We start from the raw sequence: 18,749 nt of genomic DNA on the forward strand, positions 1-18,749 counted from the left end.
ACATTTCAGACAAGTATTCCATCGCCGCGGAGATAACATAGTTACAGCCAAAGTTTAGTTTTATATATAGACAAGCAAGGGTCTAACCACTTGTTCCTCTGCCCAGAGTCTAATGGTTGAAACATTTCAGCAGATAATATTCTTTAAGGATGTGGGCAAAAGTGTGAGATGTCATTTATTGATTTCCTCTGTGGTCCAGACACTTCCTACATGATCAGGGTCACGTAATCATTTTTCAATTAACCATAAACTGAGGTTATAAGAACAATGATGACGTAGGATTATCAATATTCATTGACATAACAAAAGCTCATAAGGCAAAATAAAGCACCCTATAAATAAACATGACGATACATAATACAATCAGACTACATTGACAACGTTTATTGTTTGAGAACCAGTTGAACATATGATCCAAGGTTTATCCAAGAATAATGTTTAGCCTTGCTGAGGTAGACACATGGAGTGCATAGTATCATACGCATAGATAGTGCCCTAAAAGCTGATCAGTAATGAAAGTTAAGAGGTCATCAAGTGGATGCCTGTGCACTTTGCCATTGCTTCCTTCCATCCGCTACATCACGAAGTTGCTACAAAGTGGACACCTGATCTCTAGGGTCTGCCCGCACAGTGCCCTGCAGCATGGTTTTAGTGATCCCCCTTCGTTACGGAACCACCCCTCCACGAAGATTCAGTAGAAGGGTCACGATTCCTATCATGAAGCACTCCATTGTTGTGTGTGGTGCATCGCTCGTGGTGTGTAAATAGTAAATATTTACAAATCCTAGCGCGACACACACATTGGAAATATTAAAATTAATCGCCGAGTCTCCATTCCTGCTTGTGATGCTGTCAACATGTCCTTTAAGGGACACTGACATTGTCCGTACAGTATCCTGCCATCTGTATGTAACCCTTCCTCTTGGTCGCCAGAGGTAATGATGGTAGGTGAGTAAACTGTTTTTAATCCTCTCTGGAAAGATCCATATTTCTTTTGTCCGAGGTAAAAATCCTCTTGCTGATGATGATCGCGAATGCTCGTCGGAATGGTCGGTTAAAGAGTGCGTAGAGCACGGGGTTGAAGCCGGAGTTGATGTATCCCAGCCACACGACGACGCTCCACACCTCCCCACTTGTCTGGAAGTGGACGAACACGTCCACCAGGCTCACCACGATGTACGGCAGCCAGCACAGAAAGAAGGCCCCCATGATGAGGCCCAGTGTCTTGGTGGCATTGTGCTCCCGCTTGAGGGCGTTGCCATCCACCTGCTGTTGGTGCTGCGAGTGAACCCTCCTCGACTGATCGCGCGCGACCTTGTAGATCTTCCCATACGCCACCCCCATGATGGACATGGGCACCATGAAGGCACACACCGTGTCCAGAATCACAAAGGTAGTGTTCTTGAACATGACGCAGCTGTCGGGGCAGGTCATGCTCGCCACTATCTCCTCGATGCCGATGATGTTCCAGCCGAGCATTATGGGCGCCACGTAGATGACAGGAGCCACCCAGCAGCCGCCCAACATCACGACCACCTTGACCCTGTTCACCCGTTGCGTGTAGCACAGCGGGTGGCAGATGGCATTGTAGCGGTCGTATGCGATGCAACTGATGTGAACGATGGATGCCGTGGAGAAGATGTAGTCGAGGCTCGTGTGAATCTTGCAGAACCATCGGCCGAAGAACCAGCAATTGTGCACGGTCTTGAGCATGCTGAAGGGCATGATGAGGACGCCCACGAGTAAGTCGGCGAGCGCCAGGGACAGCGTGAAGACGTTCATGCGTGACTGCAACTCTCGAAAATAGGCAATGGACGCGATGACCAGCGTGTTGCCAACAGCGATGGCCACTATGCAGATGACGAGCGCAGTCTGCACGATAACGCTGCTCGCGTAGGACATCTCGGGCGGGGGACACATCAGCTGGAAGGCGTTGAGAACGCAGCTACCGGAGGAGGTGTTGGTGAGGTTGGCGATGTTGGTGAAGTTTGGCTCCATCGTGCTCTGTGCCATTGTCTAATGTTACATGCAGCTCACACGTGGTGTAGCAGAGTGGAGAAGCATTGGCGCGATGTTCAGGACCTGCTAAAGCTGAGTGCACTCGCCGCTGGATGACGTTCTGTGAATGATTCTCAGTCGTGCCCCAGGGGGCTAATTCGTCATGTCAAAGCGCTGTGCCAGCACTGCTGAGATCTTGGATTGAAATTTGGATTTGAGCCGCCCATTATTAAACTGGGTTCTCAACTGTATCAAGGCGCGACAGGGGACCTTGCCCAGTCAACAATGACTGCACAAAGAACCCATATTGTTAAATGTTTTCGCTTTTAAAATGATAATTTTGTTTCATTTTAGAGTTTTACGTTGTTTAGAAATGCATATTACGTGAAATGAACACCCTTGGCAGGAGCACGTAAAAATTATACCCTAGTGTTGAAAAGAGGTATTTTGAATTGACTTCAGAATGTGTTCTCTGACGCTAGAGGATACACTGCGCACTGCAAGAATAAAAAAATGACATGAGAACAATTGGAAAATATGATGAAGAAAAGAGCAAAAATAAAATTATGATCGTTCGAGAATAGGAAGAGCGACACGGCGACCAGCAACGTTTCATACGACATGCAGCGTACAGCTGTTGGAGGCGTATGGTCGCAGCTGATTGGAATATTGGCTCGGTTAACACGTAGGCTTTCGCGACCAATATTTTCCATAGTATGTAAGAGGGTTTTTTTTGGGTAAGAGCGCGTAAATATAATGCGCCGTTAAACCACCATCCGACATAGCCGATTGGTGGTAAGGTTTGTCACGTGAACAAAATATGGCAATAATTTACTAGTTCAGCACACCGGTGTGTTGGAGAGTAAACCCACAACATTGACAATTGGAGTACTGTGACGTTACGACCGGTAATTCTCACCAGCCTCATCAGGCGACAGCGAGAATTGTGGAGAATTCCTCCTGTCACGGTCTTAAAAACAGGTGGGTTAAATGTGATGTCGTCACAGGGAGCCAATCAGGTGCGAAACCCAGATGGGGGGGGGGGGGCGGGGGGGGGTTAATGTCGTAATATAAATTACAATGGACATCCAGAATTATTGGATGGGTTATTCACATTTAAATTTCGATTTAAAGCTTTCGTGACTGCAGGGATTCATCTTCTTGGTTCTTTCGGTAAAGTCACGTAGAAGGGAAGTAATAAAATAATAAAATAATAAAAAACAAAACATAATAAAATAATTCTCACGACGTTTCGGCCACAACGCAAGCAACCTGAGGACGGCTGCTTGCGTTGTGGCCGAAACGTCGTGAGAATTATTTTATAATGTTTTGTTTTTTATTATTTTATTACTTCCCTTCTACGTGACTTTACCGAAAGAACCAAGAAGAGGGTTATTCACAGTTAATGAACATACATTATCGATGTACATTCTTCTGTTTTGTGGGCCCCAAACATTGAAATACCTATTATTGGCTGCTCAAAGTTAATCCCCATCGACGTATTAAAAACAAAACGGTTATCAACATTACCAACATTGAAGAGACCAACGATTGTCCTGTCGATGAGATAATTGGTGAAGTGGATTCAGCAGTTCGACGTCTCTCACATAATCAAGCTGAAATGATAGGAATTAGGTTGCTAAAATATTATTTGTGTCTTTCGGTAAAGTCACGTAGATAGGTACAAATTAATAAAAATAATAAAAATAAAATAAACAAAAAAACTACGACGTTTCGATCACAACACAAGATGATCGTCATCAGGAGGAAAGAGGGGGAAAGCTGCTGAATTGATTGCTTAGTTTGTACCCATCTCCCCGGTTGAAATTGTGTCTGTGTCTGTATATATGGATGGCTTCATGAACGAATTGGAAATACGTCATCAACCAGTTTGAGTCTTAACTGGCTGTGACGTTCCCATCCTGCCACCTTCCGATGTTTATTTTTTATTTTTTCCCCGTGGCTTCGGCTCTCCGATTTCACATGAACAGGTTGAATTTATCGCGCCAACATGGCCACCTCCAGACGCAGACCTCTACGTCACGGTGGCTCTGCGATCTCACATTAACATGCTAATCTCTCACTTTAACATGCTAATCTCTCACATTAACATGTTAATCTCTCACATTAACATGCTAATCTCTCACATTAACATGCTAATCTCTCACATTAACATGCTAATCTCTCACATTAACATGCTAATCTCTCGCATTAACATGCTAATCTCTCACATTAACATGCGAATCTGTCACATTAACATGCTAATCTCTCACATTAACATGCTAATCTCTCACATTAACATGCTAATCTCTCACATTAACATGCTAATCTCTCAAATTAACATGCTAATCTCTCACATTAACATGCTAATCTCTCACATTAACATGCTAATCTCTCGCATTAACATGCTAATCTCTCACATTAAAATGCGAATCTGTCACATTAACATGCTAATCTCTCACATTAACATGCTAATCTCTCACATTAACATGCTAATCTCTCACATTAACATGCCAATCTCTCACATTAACATGCTAATCTCTCGCATTAACATGATAATCTCTCACATTAGCATGCGAATCTGTCACATTAACATGCTAATCTCTTACATTAACATAGCCACCCGCGCACTCGTCACGCAGGCCGCTCTGCGATCTCACATTAACATGCTAATCTGTTACATTAACATGCTAATCTCTCATTAACATGCTAATCTCTTACATTAACATAGCCACCCGTGCACTCGTCACGCAGGCCGCTCTCCGATCTCACATTAACACGCTAATTTCTCACATTAACATGCTAATCTCTCACATTAACATCACTAGCCCCGCCCACTTCATTTATGACCCGAGGACTCCACCATATAAAACAGTTTGCATTCAGCAGCTTTTCTCCTCTTTCCACTGATGATGATCGCTTGTGTTGTGATCGAAACGTCGTAGTTTTTGGTTTATTTTATATGTATTATTTTTAGTTATTTGTACCTATTTACGTGACTTTACCGAAAGACCCAAAGAATATGAATTCCTGCAGTCACAAAAGCTTTAAGTGAAGAGTTGCTAAAACAATTGAGAAGGGTAAATTGACAAGAACAAATATTAGTCTCATTGAGGCAAAAGCCTTAAGGAAATTGGAAGCAAATAAATATATCAAAATTCTTGCTTCTGATAAGGGGCGATCAACTGTTGTGATGCCTCGTGAGGATTAAAATAATACAATCAGAGATTTACTGCACGAAGGTACCTACCTTAAAATTAGACGACATCCAACCAATGCCTTGGAACGCAAGACGACTGCAATCATTGCCAAGTCATTCATTCCCAAGGAAGAGCAATACCTGTTGAAACAAAGGGCGTCAAAACCACAACGACTTTATGGGTTGCCAAAGATTCACAAACCTGATGTCCCGTTAAGACCCATAGTACAATAGGCTCTGCCACATACAAATGAGCACAATACGAAACAAACAAATACAGCCCTATATCAGCAGGACCTTCGCATTCATTAAAAAACTCTTGTAAATACAAGAACATCTTGTAAATATAATTACAGATATTAAGCTTAACCCGAATGATATTCTGGTAAGTTTTTATGTAACTTCTCTGTTCAAGAGGGTTCCGGTGAACGAGTCTATCAAATGACTCGCTACTCTGATAACTAAACAGGTTAACACAAAGATATCCCACGATTAGCTGAGCATTGTCTAAACAACACCTATTTCTTACGTAGAGGTGATTTTTATAAACAAAAGGAAGGAACAGCAATGGGCTCTCTTTTGCTACTGCGTTTGTGAATCTGTACATGGAAGATTTAATCAAAATCACTATCTTCACGTATACTAAAGCCTCTAGTTGGTTTGGACATGTGGATGATAGATTGGTGGTCTGGCCACACGGTAATAGTACACTTAATGAATTTCTAAGTTATCTCAACTCGCAAAACCCATCCATCCAGTTCACCATGGAAGTGGAAGTGAATAAAACTTAGGAGTGAGATTAAATATGTTAAAGAAGCGTGTTAAAGAAATGTGAAAGACTCCTTAATACAACTGTCGGCAGTTGAAGAACACGCGTACCAACAATGACATTCAATTTTTGTTTTATATATAATGTTAAGATTTTGTTCTAAACTAATTACGACTGGCCAAGAATAATCTTTTGAAATTGAGAGAAATACAAATATGTTTAATCTTTATGATAGCTACAGAAGGATTTATCCACAGTTATAGCTATCGCCTGATGCGGTTGATTGTAATTAATGGCGAAACATCAAAGGACTCGAATGGTAAATGTTGTGGGTTTACTCTCCAACACACCGGTGTGCTGAACTAGTCACTAAATAGCATTTGTGTTTACGCGACAAACCTTACTAATTGGTTGTGTTGGGTGGTGGCGGGTTTAAAGACGCATTTATATTTACGCAATCTAAACAAAATAAACGATATAATGGGATATTGGATATTCCTGCCTGTCCACAAACTACTGGGGTCTGTCTTAGGCAGTGGCTTGTCAGAGTGCAGTCCCCGCTCCACCGATGGTCCGTGACTATTCTCCAGGTGGTCTGCGTGGCTGTGTTGCAAATGTAGGTTGATCCGGAAATAGTCGCAACGTTTATACCTTTTGTTTTGGACATTCATATTTTACTGATGATATATAATTAAAAAATGAAGTTAGGTAAACTACCCAGATTAATCTACCCTAATTCTAAGATCTAAACGCCCCCCCCCACCCCCACAAAAAGACTTATAGCTGCGTTTAAACATCTGTATGTTCCAATAATATGAATAATTTAGTATTAGTGATATTTAGAGAGAGAAGTGAGTGCGTTTTGTCACCAGGGGTGGGTGGGCTGGGTGGACCTCGGAAATGTTTGCATCGGCTGAGCGGTCCAGAGGCCACAAGTTTGAGAACCGCTGGAATGAGGTCTTCGCTACTCCAATTAAAGCACTCTCTTGAAACCGCCCATTAAGAGTTCTTCACTGATACATCGATCATTCCTGCGGCTGTCCTTCCCCCGCACCTCCTTTTAGCACCGCTTGGCTATGCACGGTGCGAAAGAAGTTCAACATACATTCGATCAGCTTTCAAAAATTCTTCACCGGCCCTCCAACTCTGCCTCGTTTTATAAAATTTTCTTCAGAAATCCCTTATTGCTCCACATGCAAATACAATTTGGATGTATATAACATCTAAATATAACTGCAGCTCAAGACACTGCGCAAGAACAGCGTGACACAAGCATCATATGTATCTTAATATGTGCAGTATATATACATTATACTCGAGAGCATCTGTTCCACAAACAATGAGGAACGCTAGCGGAACGTTTAACGAAACAAAACACGGTCAAACGTGAACACTTTGTTATTTTAAAATAAAAATAAAATAATGCCCCAATATATCGTTGATCTAAATGGTCTGGACCAGAGAAGCCCTCGCATGCTCGCGCTGACCGCGACCTCTCCCCGATGCGGCGGCAGCAATGCTGCTGCTAGTGCCGTGGGGAGCGGTGGTGGTGCCGTGGGGAGCGGTGGTGCAGCGGTTAGCGCTACGCTGCGCTACGAACCTGGCTAGCCCGAGTTCGATTCCCGCTCACTGCCACCAACACCCAGTGACGATTATCTGAACCGGTCCTGGGCCTCTCATAGGTCGACTCAGCCTCAAACGAGTACCTGATGCGGTTTGTAGTAAACATCGACCACTGGAGAGACAAAGGCGGCCGGGCGTGGTGCTGGCCACCCACTCCCTCGTGTGCCGTGCCGGCCTTCGTAGGTGCTCGCTAACAACACTTGCTCCGCCAGTCTGTTAAGGCTATGCGGGGCATCTTTGTCTTTGCTGTGCACTGCAGTGTTTATTAACCTACTTTCACTGCACGGCACAGCACACAATTTCGAGCCCGATTAATCTTCGCGGCACACCGAACCAACACTCACTGGGGGTGAGTGCGAATGCGTTGTAGTGGAGAGAGAAAAGGAGATAATACGATATCCCTCGCTTGGACTGATCTCACCAAGAACAAGAAAAGAAAGTGGCACTGCCAAAATCCGTGACGAGAATTTGCCCAACTGCATGAATATAATTCTTCAATGTCTCCATGTCTGTGTGTGTTTCTCCATGTGTCTGTATTCGTGTCCGTGTGTCTGTGTGTTTCTGTGTCTGTGTGTGGGTCTCCATATCTGTGTGTCTCTATATCTCTGAGCATCTCCGTATATCTGTGTGAGTGTATTCGTGTCTCTGAGCGTATCAGTGTCTCTGTGTGTGTCTCCGTGTCTCAGCGTGTCTCCATGTGTGTGCATGTGTCTCCGTGTCTACATGTGTCTCTATGTCTCTGTGTGTCTCCATGTGTGTGTGCGTCTGTAATTGTGTGCCTTAGGGTGCAGTAGTCACCCCAGGTGAGTGGCTGGCTGATGTGCCGTCTGTTTAGGAAGTTCACATTTAGTGTCTATTCATAAAACGTCTAAATACGAGCGCATCTCAGGGTGACGTGCAGACAGAGGAGGATTTTGTTTAATCTTTCTTGGGAGGTGGCAGGGGAAGAGACGTACAAACGAGATGTACATTCTGGTTAAAACAAGTGCGAAGGAAGACACTTGAGAGACAGCCATATACGGAAAAGAGGGAGGTCTTGAGTTTAAACTTGAACGGGGACTTGTTAGCGAGGCGGCCGCAGGACGAGGGTGCGTGGCGACGTGCCACTGTGGGAGTTGCAGAGAGGGCCCCGGTTGCTGTAAGTGGAGAACACGTGAGACGGAGAAGATTGAGTATACATTTATTTTGATTTGCTATTTGACAAGGGTGGCGGGGGGTGCAGCGGCATCGAAAACAACGTTGAGGAGAGGGTGAAGGGACGCCTGAGGGAACATTGCGCAACTTACAAACCACGCAATTAACGGTGGCAAACAAAACACAACGCGAATCGGGGGAAAAGAAAACACCGCGAATATAATTGCAGAGGAGATTCAATGGATGCTTTTGAACACAGTGAGAGCAGTCTTGTGGCAGACGTGATACTGGGCTGGAGCCAGTGAAAGAACACGAACATTGGAGCGATGTTGTCTTATTTAAGGGTACGAGTGAGATGTGTGATGGTGAAATTCTGCTTCTTTCGGTGTTAGAGGGCGAGGGATTTTTGGAAGGCAATAGTGCGGTAGTCGATGCAAGAGACGGCATTCGTAAGAGTCCCAGAAAACAAGGAAGTGGCCGCTGTGGGGAGATGTTGAACAAGTGGCGTTTGGAGGTCTCTGCCGAATTGAGAGATGTTGGAAGAGATTGACGGCTCAGGATCAATAATGATAACCGACGCGTTCACACTCTTGGGCAAATTCATGTGTCAGCGATCAGCAGGAGCACGGTTGAAATGGAAACTTCACTGTGTTCAGTGGCAGCGTTAGGGGTAGGCAACAGACGCAGATTGTTCTTCTTGGTTCTTTCGGAAAAGTCACGTAGAATGGAAATAATAAAATAATAAAAATAAAACATAATAAAATAATTCTCACTACGTTTCGGCCACAACGCAAGCAGCCGTCCTCAGGTGGATAACAGGTCTGTCGAGAAGACAGAGTCTGAATGGCACACCAACGCAAAATCACCAAATAATTCACTTCAGTTTCATCGATGAGTGTGTGAGCAGGAATCCACGTGTATCGATTCACGCATGGTGTATGTAATGGGTTCATGGTGCATGTTTATGTTGCATGTAAAGTGTTCTTGGTGTAATGGTTTCATGTTCGTAATAGGTTCATGTTGTAATGGGTTCATAATGTATGTAATTGGTTCGTGGTGTAATGGGTTTATGTTGTATATAATGAGTTATTGGTGTATATAATGGGTTCATAGTGAAGGTAAAGTTAATATTAAAATCGGATGTCACATTTATTTTAAACGCCCTTCAAACCTCTAATTATAACATTTCGTAGACCTCGATTCGAAAATGAAAACGTTAAAAGTGTTGGACCTCATCTGCGGGAGGGGAGATACTCGGGTGAACTTGTTGATTGTTCGCCTGAAAAACAACATCGACTCAACTCCAATTGTGCAACATTCCAACTTTATCACTCTGCTGGAACGTCGCGCGATTTTTAAATCCTTTATATTAAGTTAACTTGCTTGCTTGCTTACGACCGTGCAAATCTTTCGGTCGTTTTTTAACCCACTTCCCGTGATCCAATCGAGCTGACATTTTCCACACAGACTCGTTGTGCGTGACAATTAATGTTCGTTAAAAATATTTCCAAAATTGTACGTTTTAGGACAAAAATATTATATTTAATTACCAATTGCTTAATGGTGCCATGCAATCATCTGACCCATAGGTGGCAGCCATCTCAAGCCAGAGGACGAGAGGACTCTAGCCGCCACGCATATAAAGGATTTATAGTGAAAAACTTTGTTTTTACGGGTTATACTTGTTCATTACTCACTCACGACCGCCTCTATTCGACTAACCCATGAGTGTAGACAAACAAGTCGAAGGGTCGCCAATGAGAGAGGTCAATGGGCCTTGCCTGCAATCAACTGACCGAGCTGAAGTGGATTCCTGCTTCCTTGAGATAAACTCCTCGGCCAGCGGTGACGACGAGTCCACCCATGGAACCATTCCTCAACGTAGCACTTATTGGCGTTATCGACCACAGAGAGGTGATGATGATGATTACGATGACGAACGGCATAGTCGACGTCTGCACGTGAGTTTGCACTCCTCTGATATCGAATCACGTTTCTCCTGTTTGTTGCAGTGTGTGCATCCACTCATCCGTGTGTATGTGTGTGTGCAGCCTTTCACCTGTGTGTGTGCAGGAACTCACCTGTGCCCGCGCACAGACGCGCAGAGCGCTGTGTCACTCTCTTCCGTGCGTCTCTTCTCGCTCACCTATGTGTGTGTGCAGTCACTCACCTGCGTGACGCCGCCGCCGCCTCCTCCTCCCGCTGATTTATATCCGCGCCGTCTCGAAGCGTTCCGCGTCTCGCGCCAGCGGGGAACCCAATTATCGCTTCAAACTCTGCAGATCGACAACTCGGGGGTGGGGGGGTGGGTGGTGGGGGTGCTCAATTGGCCATGGGATTCAATGAGGATGAAGAGTCACCTCGTCGACAGGGACTGAACGAGGCGCCTAATTAAACGAGTCTTGCGACGTTTCTGGGCGAACAGGTGTAGGAATACATGTAGGGCAAACAGCGCCGGTTTGTTGTTCATGTTGTTGTAACTAAACGCGAGATAGTGTGCGTGTGTGCGTGGACTGTGTGTGGGGCAGTTGATGGAGCGTAGGCGATGTTCTGCTGCGGGGGGCTTGAGCTCCAGTCTTGACGAGGACCATGAACGCATCTTCATCACCACCACTACCACCACCTTCCTTCGCCTTGTGTTTCACGTCGACTGAGAAGCATGACGTCAATGGAAATGCGCTACCAAACAGAAAGCGGGATGGGAAGGTGGATGAGCGCGAGTTGATGGAGGATCCTATAGAGCAGTGGTTCTTAACCTTTGCTGTAGCCTTGCAGACCTTTGGTTCTCCGTCGTAAAAGTAAATGTATCATACTAATGAATGCATACTCTTAGTTCTTTCGGTTTGATGAAACAAAGTAGTTGTACCTACGTGCCCGTGCTTAATTTTTCTTTCGATGATTCACCTTCTAAAATAAATCTGACATATCTCAGAAAGGGCATCTCGCACCCCGAGGGGGTGCAACGTGCACCCCAGGTTACGAACCACTGTTATAGAGAGTGATGGAAGCTGAAACTTGATCCTGAATTGATGCGGGAGTAGATGGAGGCGTTTAGTTATCGGGGCGAATCTGTGCCCTCCAAACGTAGTGACCCGGATGGTTGATTGGTGTCACTCCACGGGCAGGGTCAGCCTCACTTTCAACGTTGCCTTTAGTCGCGTGCTCATCATCACAACCAGCCATGATCAATACACCGCTGAGTGAAGGCCTCCCCAAGCCACTGGCCACCTCTCACGATCGTGCGATTAAACAATCCACCCAGCGCCTGGACAGGAACCGATCTCTTCGCTCCATCTCTTGGGCAGACGTCCTCTCGAACAAGCTAATTTGGCTGCCACCTCGTTGTTATTATTCTTGACCACCGTCTAGCGACGACTCGTGCTCAAGCCAACTTAGGTTTATAAAGAGTTTGAACGATGCCATTAACCTGCATTTATTCTCTCATCCACGCGTCCCTCTTTATGTTTTAGTCAACTGTTTCGTTACTGACCATGATTCTGAACCATGCGTCAAAGCAGGTACGACACACTGATTATGCACGATCTTCTTTAGGCCCATTGTAATTTAACTTTTTATAATCAAGTTCAGATTTCTACTCTCATCCACATCTCATGGTCCTCCTTCAGCAGCTGTCCAAGGTACACATACTCTGCAGTGGTTTCGAGTTGTGCCCCTCTAAGAGGTATCTCCAAATGCGTATCAAACTTGTAAGACATGCCCGTTGCTTTGCTGATCTAGTATTTTTCCTGAGCCCCAACTCTGCAACTTTCTTTATGATGTTCTTGATAACATTTGCTGGAGCCTATTCCTATTGGGAGTTTGAGTGAAAATATACTCAGCAAATCTGAGAACATATTTTCGAATGCCACTATGGGAAACGTTCGCAAAAGCGTGTCACCTCGTCTGCCTCACATTTTAAACTCGTACTTTCCACATGCAATCTGACCATAGCTGTCTCGTTTCTGTAAGTCTGTGTTTTCTCCTGAATGTCTTATTTAAGCATCGGTTTGTGAATGCTTGAATTACTTAATACAATTCCACGTGTCCAGTATAAAACGTATTTTCATAATCTTCAAAGGGTAGGCGCAATGGTAATAGGAAATGCATCCCTTTCATTCAGACTATGGCACGAAGATTTAAATGTAGAAATACGTGGAAGAATACAAACACAAAGAGACAGACAGAGAGAGACGCAAAGAGAGAGAGAAAGACACACACAAAGAGACAGAGTTGTATATATATATGGATCGGAGTACGGAAAGACATGGAGGATAGACACAACATCGAGATGGAAAATAGAAACAAACACGCGGAGCTCCTGTTCGCTTGTAAATTCCGCATAAGCATCAAGATGGCATTTTCTGTCCATACTTAATGAGCAGTAGCCGGTGCCTCCCACACAAGTGCTCGGGCACAATTAGGGAGTGAGGTGTGACGCCTCGAGAGGTCTTCATCCAACAAAATCGCACCCAAGAGACATCTCCAAAGGGCCTTTGAGGGAGCACGTGTTGTTAAGATTCAGCGGACCCTACGGGCGTTTTAATTAGGTATAACTTAATGTTAAGCTGAGAGGTGATGTTATATTTATATAAATGTACGGAGTAATAAAAAAAACATGGTGATGGTGACTTGGGACGTTTCTCGTGTTTGCTGGGCTATACAAATCTCGACAGACTGGCCTCTGTTTAGCCCTTGGAGCCTTAAGCCTTTCCACTGAATCACACGACGCTAATTATGGCTTTTAAAAAATCAGTCAAGAGGTCATCGTGGCTAATTGACCATGCCATATCTTCCCATCTTCCTTCTGCAACGTCACTCTGCTGTTGCACAGTCAGCACTCAACCCTCCAGATCTGTGTGGTGATGCGGCGGTCGAAGCTCAGACGGTGGCACCACCACAACCTAACAGTAGCTGTTTGGTAACAGACGAATAAGGAAATCATCACAAATTCTTAAAATACAGTGTGTTTGAAAGAGATGGACCCAATTTCAAAGCAGTATATTTCACTATGGCAACATGTTACAATTACACAAAAAGTTACAAACGGTTTAACGAGTTATCAAGTTTTACTAACCATTTTATAAATGCTCTATGTGCCCTCCACCTGCTGTACGGACGACATCGAGAAGATAGTTGAATTCGTCCCAAACGCCTCTCAAAGTGTCTTCTTCCACTCAAGTCACCGCTGCCGTGATTCTGTTTTTGAGGTCATCCAGATCAGTCGCTAATGGTGGCACAAAAACACGGTCTTTTGTGCCACCATGCTTTTTGACATTGGCGGATCAACGCACGCTGCACCGCAATTACGGATTCAGTCTTGCTGAACTGCAGAACGCAAAACGCCTTGTGTTGCGGGGTCGCCATCTTGCGAATGACTGAGGCTAGGGGCTGTTTGTGCGCTGGAAGAGGCATCGAGCGGTAATCATTTGAAACTCTATGTCCCGCCCTTTCAAGTGGTAAAAGCTTCATGCACGGGTGGTTCGTGGTTGCGGAGATAAAGCGATTTCAAATTGGGTCCATCTTTTGTAAACACCCTGTATACATAAAATCAACCTTCTAAATATATTAGTTTATTTCGCAATATTTGTTTTGGTTATTGAATGGTTTGTTACTCAATATATCCTTTTACATAGCTGTTCATTTAGCAATTTAGAAACTGATCATGAGAAAAAAGTTTAACATTAAAATTTGTTCAGGCCCCATGGTGCAGAATGCAGCCTCCCGTACCATCCACTCTGTTTCTATATTGACATTTTATGAACAAGTACCATTGCTCGAAATGTAACCTATTTTTTTAGCATTATTGACGTATGTCCGGAGATATTTTGTACATTGTGCTTGTGCACCGCTGCCAAATCAGCAGCAACACAAATGAGGCATTGTAAGTCCCCGCGTGCACACGTCCGCTCATGTAATTTAAACAGCAATGGATCATAGGTGCTCATCATTCAGCAACACCTCGCGAACGACTTGACACACTTCTCTTGAGATGGCACTTGATTGAAGACACGTTCACTTGATATCAGGCGAAGACCCCAACTGCAACACCAACACGAGGCCACTCCCGCCTTCTCGATCATTCTCGCTGATTGTGGACGCTCCCTCTATCGGCAGACTCCACCGTCCTCTTCCGTCACCTGACCACGCTCCCTTCTCGAACATTCCCGTAGCCACCGGTCTACCCACTCACTAATTATGCCCCTGTCATTACCTCCCGTGGCCATTAGTCCCCTTACGCCGTATGATCTCAATGTTTCCCACGTTATTTATTGCTTAGTCGAATCAAATGCTTTCTGGAAATCTATGGAACAGTTATAAATCAGCCTATTGTTTATCTTGCTTTCTCTGCTAACAGGACCCTGCGGGGTGGGCTGGTAGGAATAATACTAATACCGGTACAGGGATATCGACCGCACACACACGCACACGCGCACACACGCGCATAAACGTACACACGCACACACACACGCACACACACCGCACGCACACACACATACATGCACGCACGCACACGCACACGTAATGAAGTTGTGTTGCTACGCTTCCAGTTCGCCGTGAATAACGATCCGAAGCCCAATAGCGCCCATTCATCACGCCGCTCGAGTGGGCCGGACACGCACACACGCACGCACACACACGCACGCACGCAAACACACACGCACACACACACACACGCGCAGGGGGAGCGGGCGGCCATCTTGTCGGACGAACGGACGGACAAACGGACGCGGACGGACGGACGGACAAACGGACGCGGACGGACGGACGGACAAACGGTCGGACGATATAATCTATTGGTGGTCTGGTCCACTTCGTTCCTACCAGTATAATCTATTGGTGGTCTGGTCCACTTCGTTCCTACCAGTATTAATTTACCCCTAAATGGCGGTCACAAGACATCTGGACCACCCTGTACATAAAATCGTTTTGGCCGACCTTTGAAATGTTCAGTCCGTCGTTTTCAAATACAACTTTTTACTGCAAACACTATTGCAAATAAACGCACATTGTGCGATTTAAATATATTATACGGAATTGTATACAATAATTAGATCCAAAAGTCTCATAACACCAAGCACTTGCAATGTTAAGGGTTCCACGTCAAATAACGTTAAAGAGTAATGTGTATCCAGCCTTACGAGATCACAAATTGAGAAAAAGTCCCCAAGATAAATGGGAACATTAACCTGTCCGAGGTTTACATGCTGAAATAAATGCTAATTTTTGAAATCAGTCTGCAAGGCCGATATGCTGATGGACTAAAAACTTATTTCGTGTTCATGGACATTCGCTCTTTTACCAGAAACAGGACCCTGCGGGGTGGGCTGGTAGGAATAATACTAATACCGGTACAGGGATATCGACCGCACGCACACGCGCACACACGCGCATAAACGTACACACGCACACACACACGCACACACACCGCACGCACACACACATACATGCACGCACGCACACGCACACGTAATGAAGTTGTGTTGCTACGCTTCCAGTTCGCCGTGAATAACGATCCGAAGCCCAATAGCGCCCATTCATCACGCCGCTCGAGTGGGCCGGACACGCACACACGCACGCACACACACGCACACAGTCACACATATACACACACGCACGCACACACAGACACGCACACACACGCACACACACGCGCATACACACGCACACACACGCACGCACGCAAACACACACGCACACACACACACGCGCAGGGGGAGCGGGCGGCCATCTTGTCGGACGGACAAACGGACGCGGACGGACGGACGGACAAACGGACGCGGACGGACGGACAAACGGACGCGGACGGACGGACGGACAAACGGTCGGACGATATAATCTATTGGTGGTCTGGTCCACTTCGTTCCTACCAGTATAAGCCTGAACATCAAGTTCCACCAAATACCTATCAGTCTGCACTGTTAATCGATGTAATAGTACTATCACAATGCTCAGTCCATCTATTTTTTTGTTTCTTTGTCCATAAAGATCTTACCATTCTTGCCTTTTACCACTTTTTGCCTTGGTTGCCACTTCACATTTGCGCTGTTGACTGGTTTACGCATCCACCCCTCCACGGAGATTTAGTGGAAGGGTCACAATTCTATTCATGAATCATTCCATTGTTGTTTTTAGTGCATCACTCCTGGTGAATCGCTGAGTCTCGTTTCCTGCTTTTTATGCTATCAAAATTTCCTTTAAAGCACACCCTTACATAATCTTTCAGTAACCTGCCATCTGTGCAAAAAATATTCTTCTTGGTCACAATGGGTATTGATGGTAGGTGAGTAAACTGTTTTATCCCTGGATTCCAAATTAATCTTCTCTGAAAAGATCCATATTTCTTGTGTCCGAGGTGAAAATCCTCTTGCTCAGGACAATTGCGAATGCTCGTCGGAATGGTCGGCTAAAGAGTGCGTAGAGCACGGGGTTGAAGCCGGAGTTGATGTATCCCAGCCACGTGACGACGCTCCACACCCACCCACTAGTCTGATAGTTATTGAATACGTCCACCACATTCACCACGCAGTATGGCAGCCAGCACACGCAGAAGGCTCCCATGATGAGGCCCAGTGTCTTGGTCGCATTGTGCTCCCGCTTGAGGGCGTTGCCATCCACCTGCTGTGGATGCTGCGAGTGAATCCTCCTCGAATGATCGCGCACTACCCTGTAGATCTTCGCATACGCCACCCCCATTAGGATCATAGGCAGAATGACAGCACACACCGTGTCCATCACCGTAAAGGTAATGTTCTTGAACATGACGCAGCTGTCGGGGCAGGTCATGCTCGCCACTATCTCCTCGATGCCGATGATGTTCCAGCCGAGCATTATGGGCGCCACGTAGATGACAGGAGCCACCCAGCAGCCGCCCAGCATCACGACCACCTTGGCCCTGTTCACCCGTTGCGTGTAGCACAGCGGGTGGCAGATGGCATTGTAGCGGTCGTATGCGATGCAGCTGATGTGCAGGATGGACACCGTACAGATGACATAGTCAAGGCTCGTGTGAATCTTGCAGAACCATCGGCCGAAGAACCAACAGTTGTTGTGCACGGTCTTGAGCATGCTGAAGGGCATGATGAGGACGCCCACGAGGAAGTCGGTGAGCGCCAGGGACAGCGTGAAAACGTTCATGCGTGACTGCAACTTTCGGAAGTAGGCGATGGACACGATGACCAGCGTGTTGCCAACAGCGATGGCCACTATGCAGATGACGAGCGCAGTCTGCACGAGAACGCTGCTCGCGTAGGACAAATCTAGCGGCGGGCACAGCAGTTGAAAGGCGTTCAGAACACAGCTGTTAGACGAGACGTTGGTAAGGTTGGTGGAATTCAGTTTCAACGTGCTCTGTGCCATTTGAACGTGTCACATGGAGTTCACACGCGGCATATCATGGAGTGGAGAAGCATCGGTGCGATGATTTTCAGGATCTGGTGGAGCTACCTCCTGTCCAACTCGCAGCCAGGAGGGTTTAGAAGTATTTCAAATCACCGCATGATTCACCAAACTATTGCCTCGACAGCGCTAGATCACAACCGTGCGCCACTGCCCACCACCTGCAACAACAAAGGCATGAGCAGTAAAGCCAAGAGGACCATAATTTATCTATCGGCCTGGTGAAGATTCGTGGAATAATTAAGAGATGGACACGTGGACTGTGCTTCAGGGTCAGGAAGGGGGAGTGGGCAGGGGAGTTGCAAAGGAAATTGCTGTTTGTGGCGAGAAGTCAAAGTCATTTCTCGAAGCAATGATTGCTCATTAGTTATATGATATGCCATTGACCTGTAGAATATCCCCTAAGGTGGTGCAATATAATCTATTATAAATATTACCGGCACAGTTATCCACACCTGCACTGCCTGCAGCAGGGGCACGTACAAATTGATATCTGGATGAGTGTTTCGTTGGAGGCGCCTGCCTTTTAAAGTTCCCATTAGCAGAACGAGTGCCTTCTGCAAAGGTAATCTGCGTGAACCAGTCACAGCAGTGCAGTACAGGGCGAGAGAGAGGTAGGTGATCGAATAA

General features: G+C 45.7%; 2 pseudogenes; both read right to left on the reverse strand.

Moving 5' to 3' along the window:
- Positions 1 to 963: 963 nt before the first annotated feature.
- LOC144933288 (trace amine-associated receptor 365 pseudogene) lies at positions 964 to 2,013 on the reverse strand (annotated as a pseudogene).
- A 15,023-nt stretch (positions 2,014 to 17,036) lies between these two features.
- Positions 17,037 to 18,080, reverse strand: LOC144933289 (trace amine-associated receptor 365 pseudogene; annotated as a pseudogene).
- Between the last annotated feature and the right edge of the window lie 669 nt (positions 18,081 to 18,749).

The sequence above is a fragment of the Lampetra fluviatilis genome, chromosome 7 (genome assembly GCF_964198595.1).
Source record: "Lampetra fluviatilis chromosome 7, kcLamFluv1.1, whole genome shotgun sequence".
NCBI lineage: Eukaryota > Metazoa > Chordata > Hyperoartia > Petromyzontiformes > Petromyzontidae > Lampetra > Lampetra fluviatilis.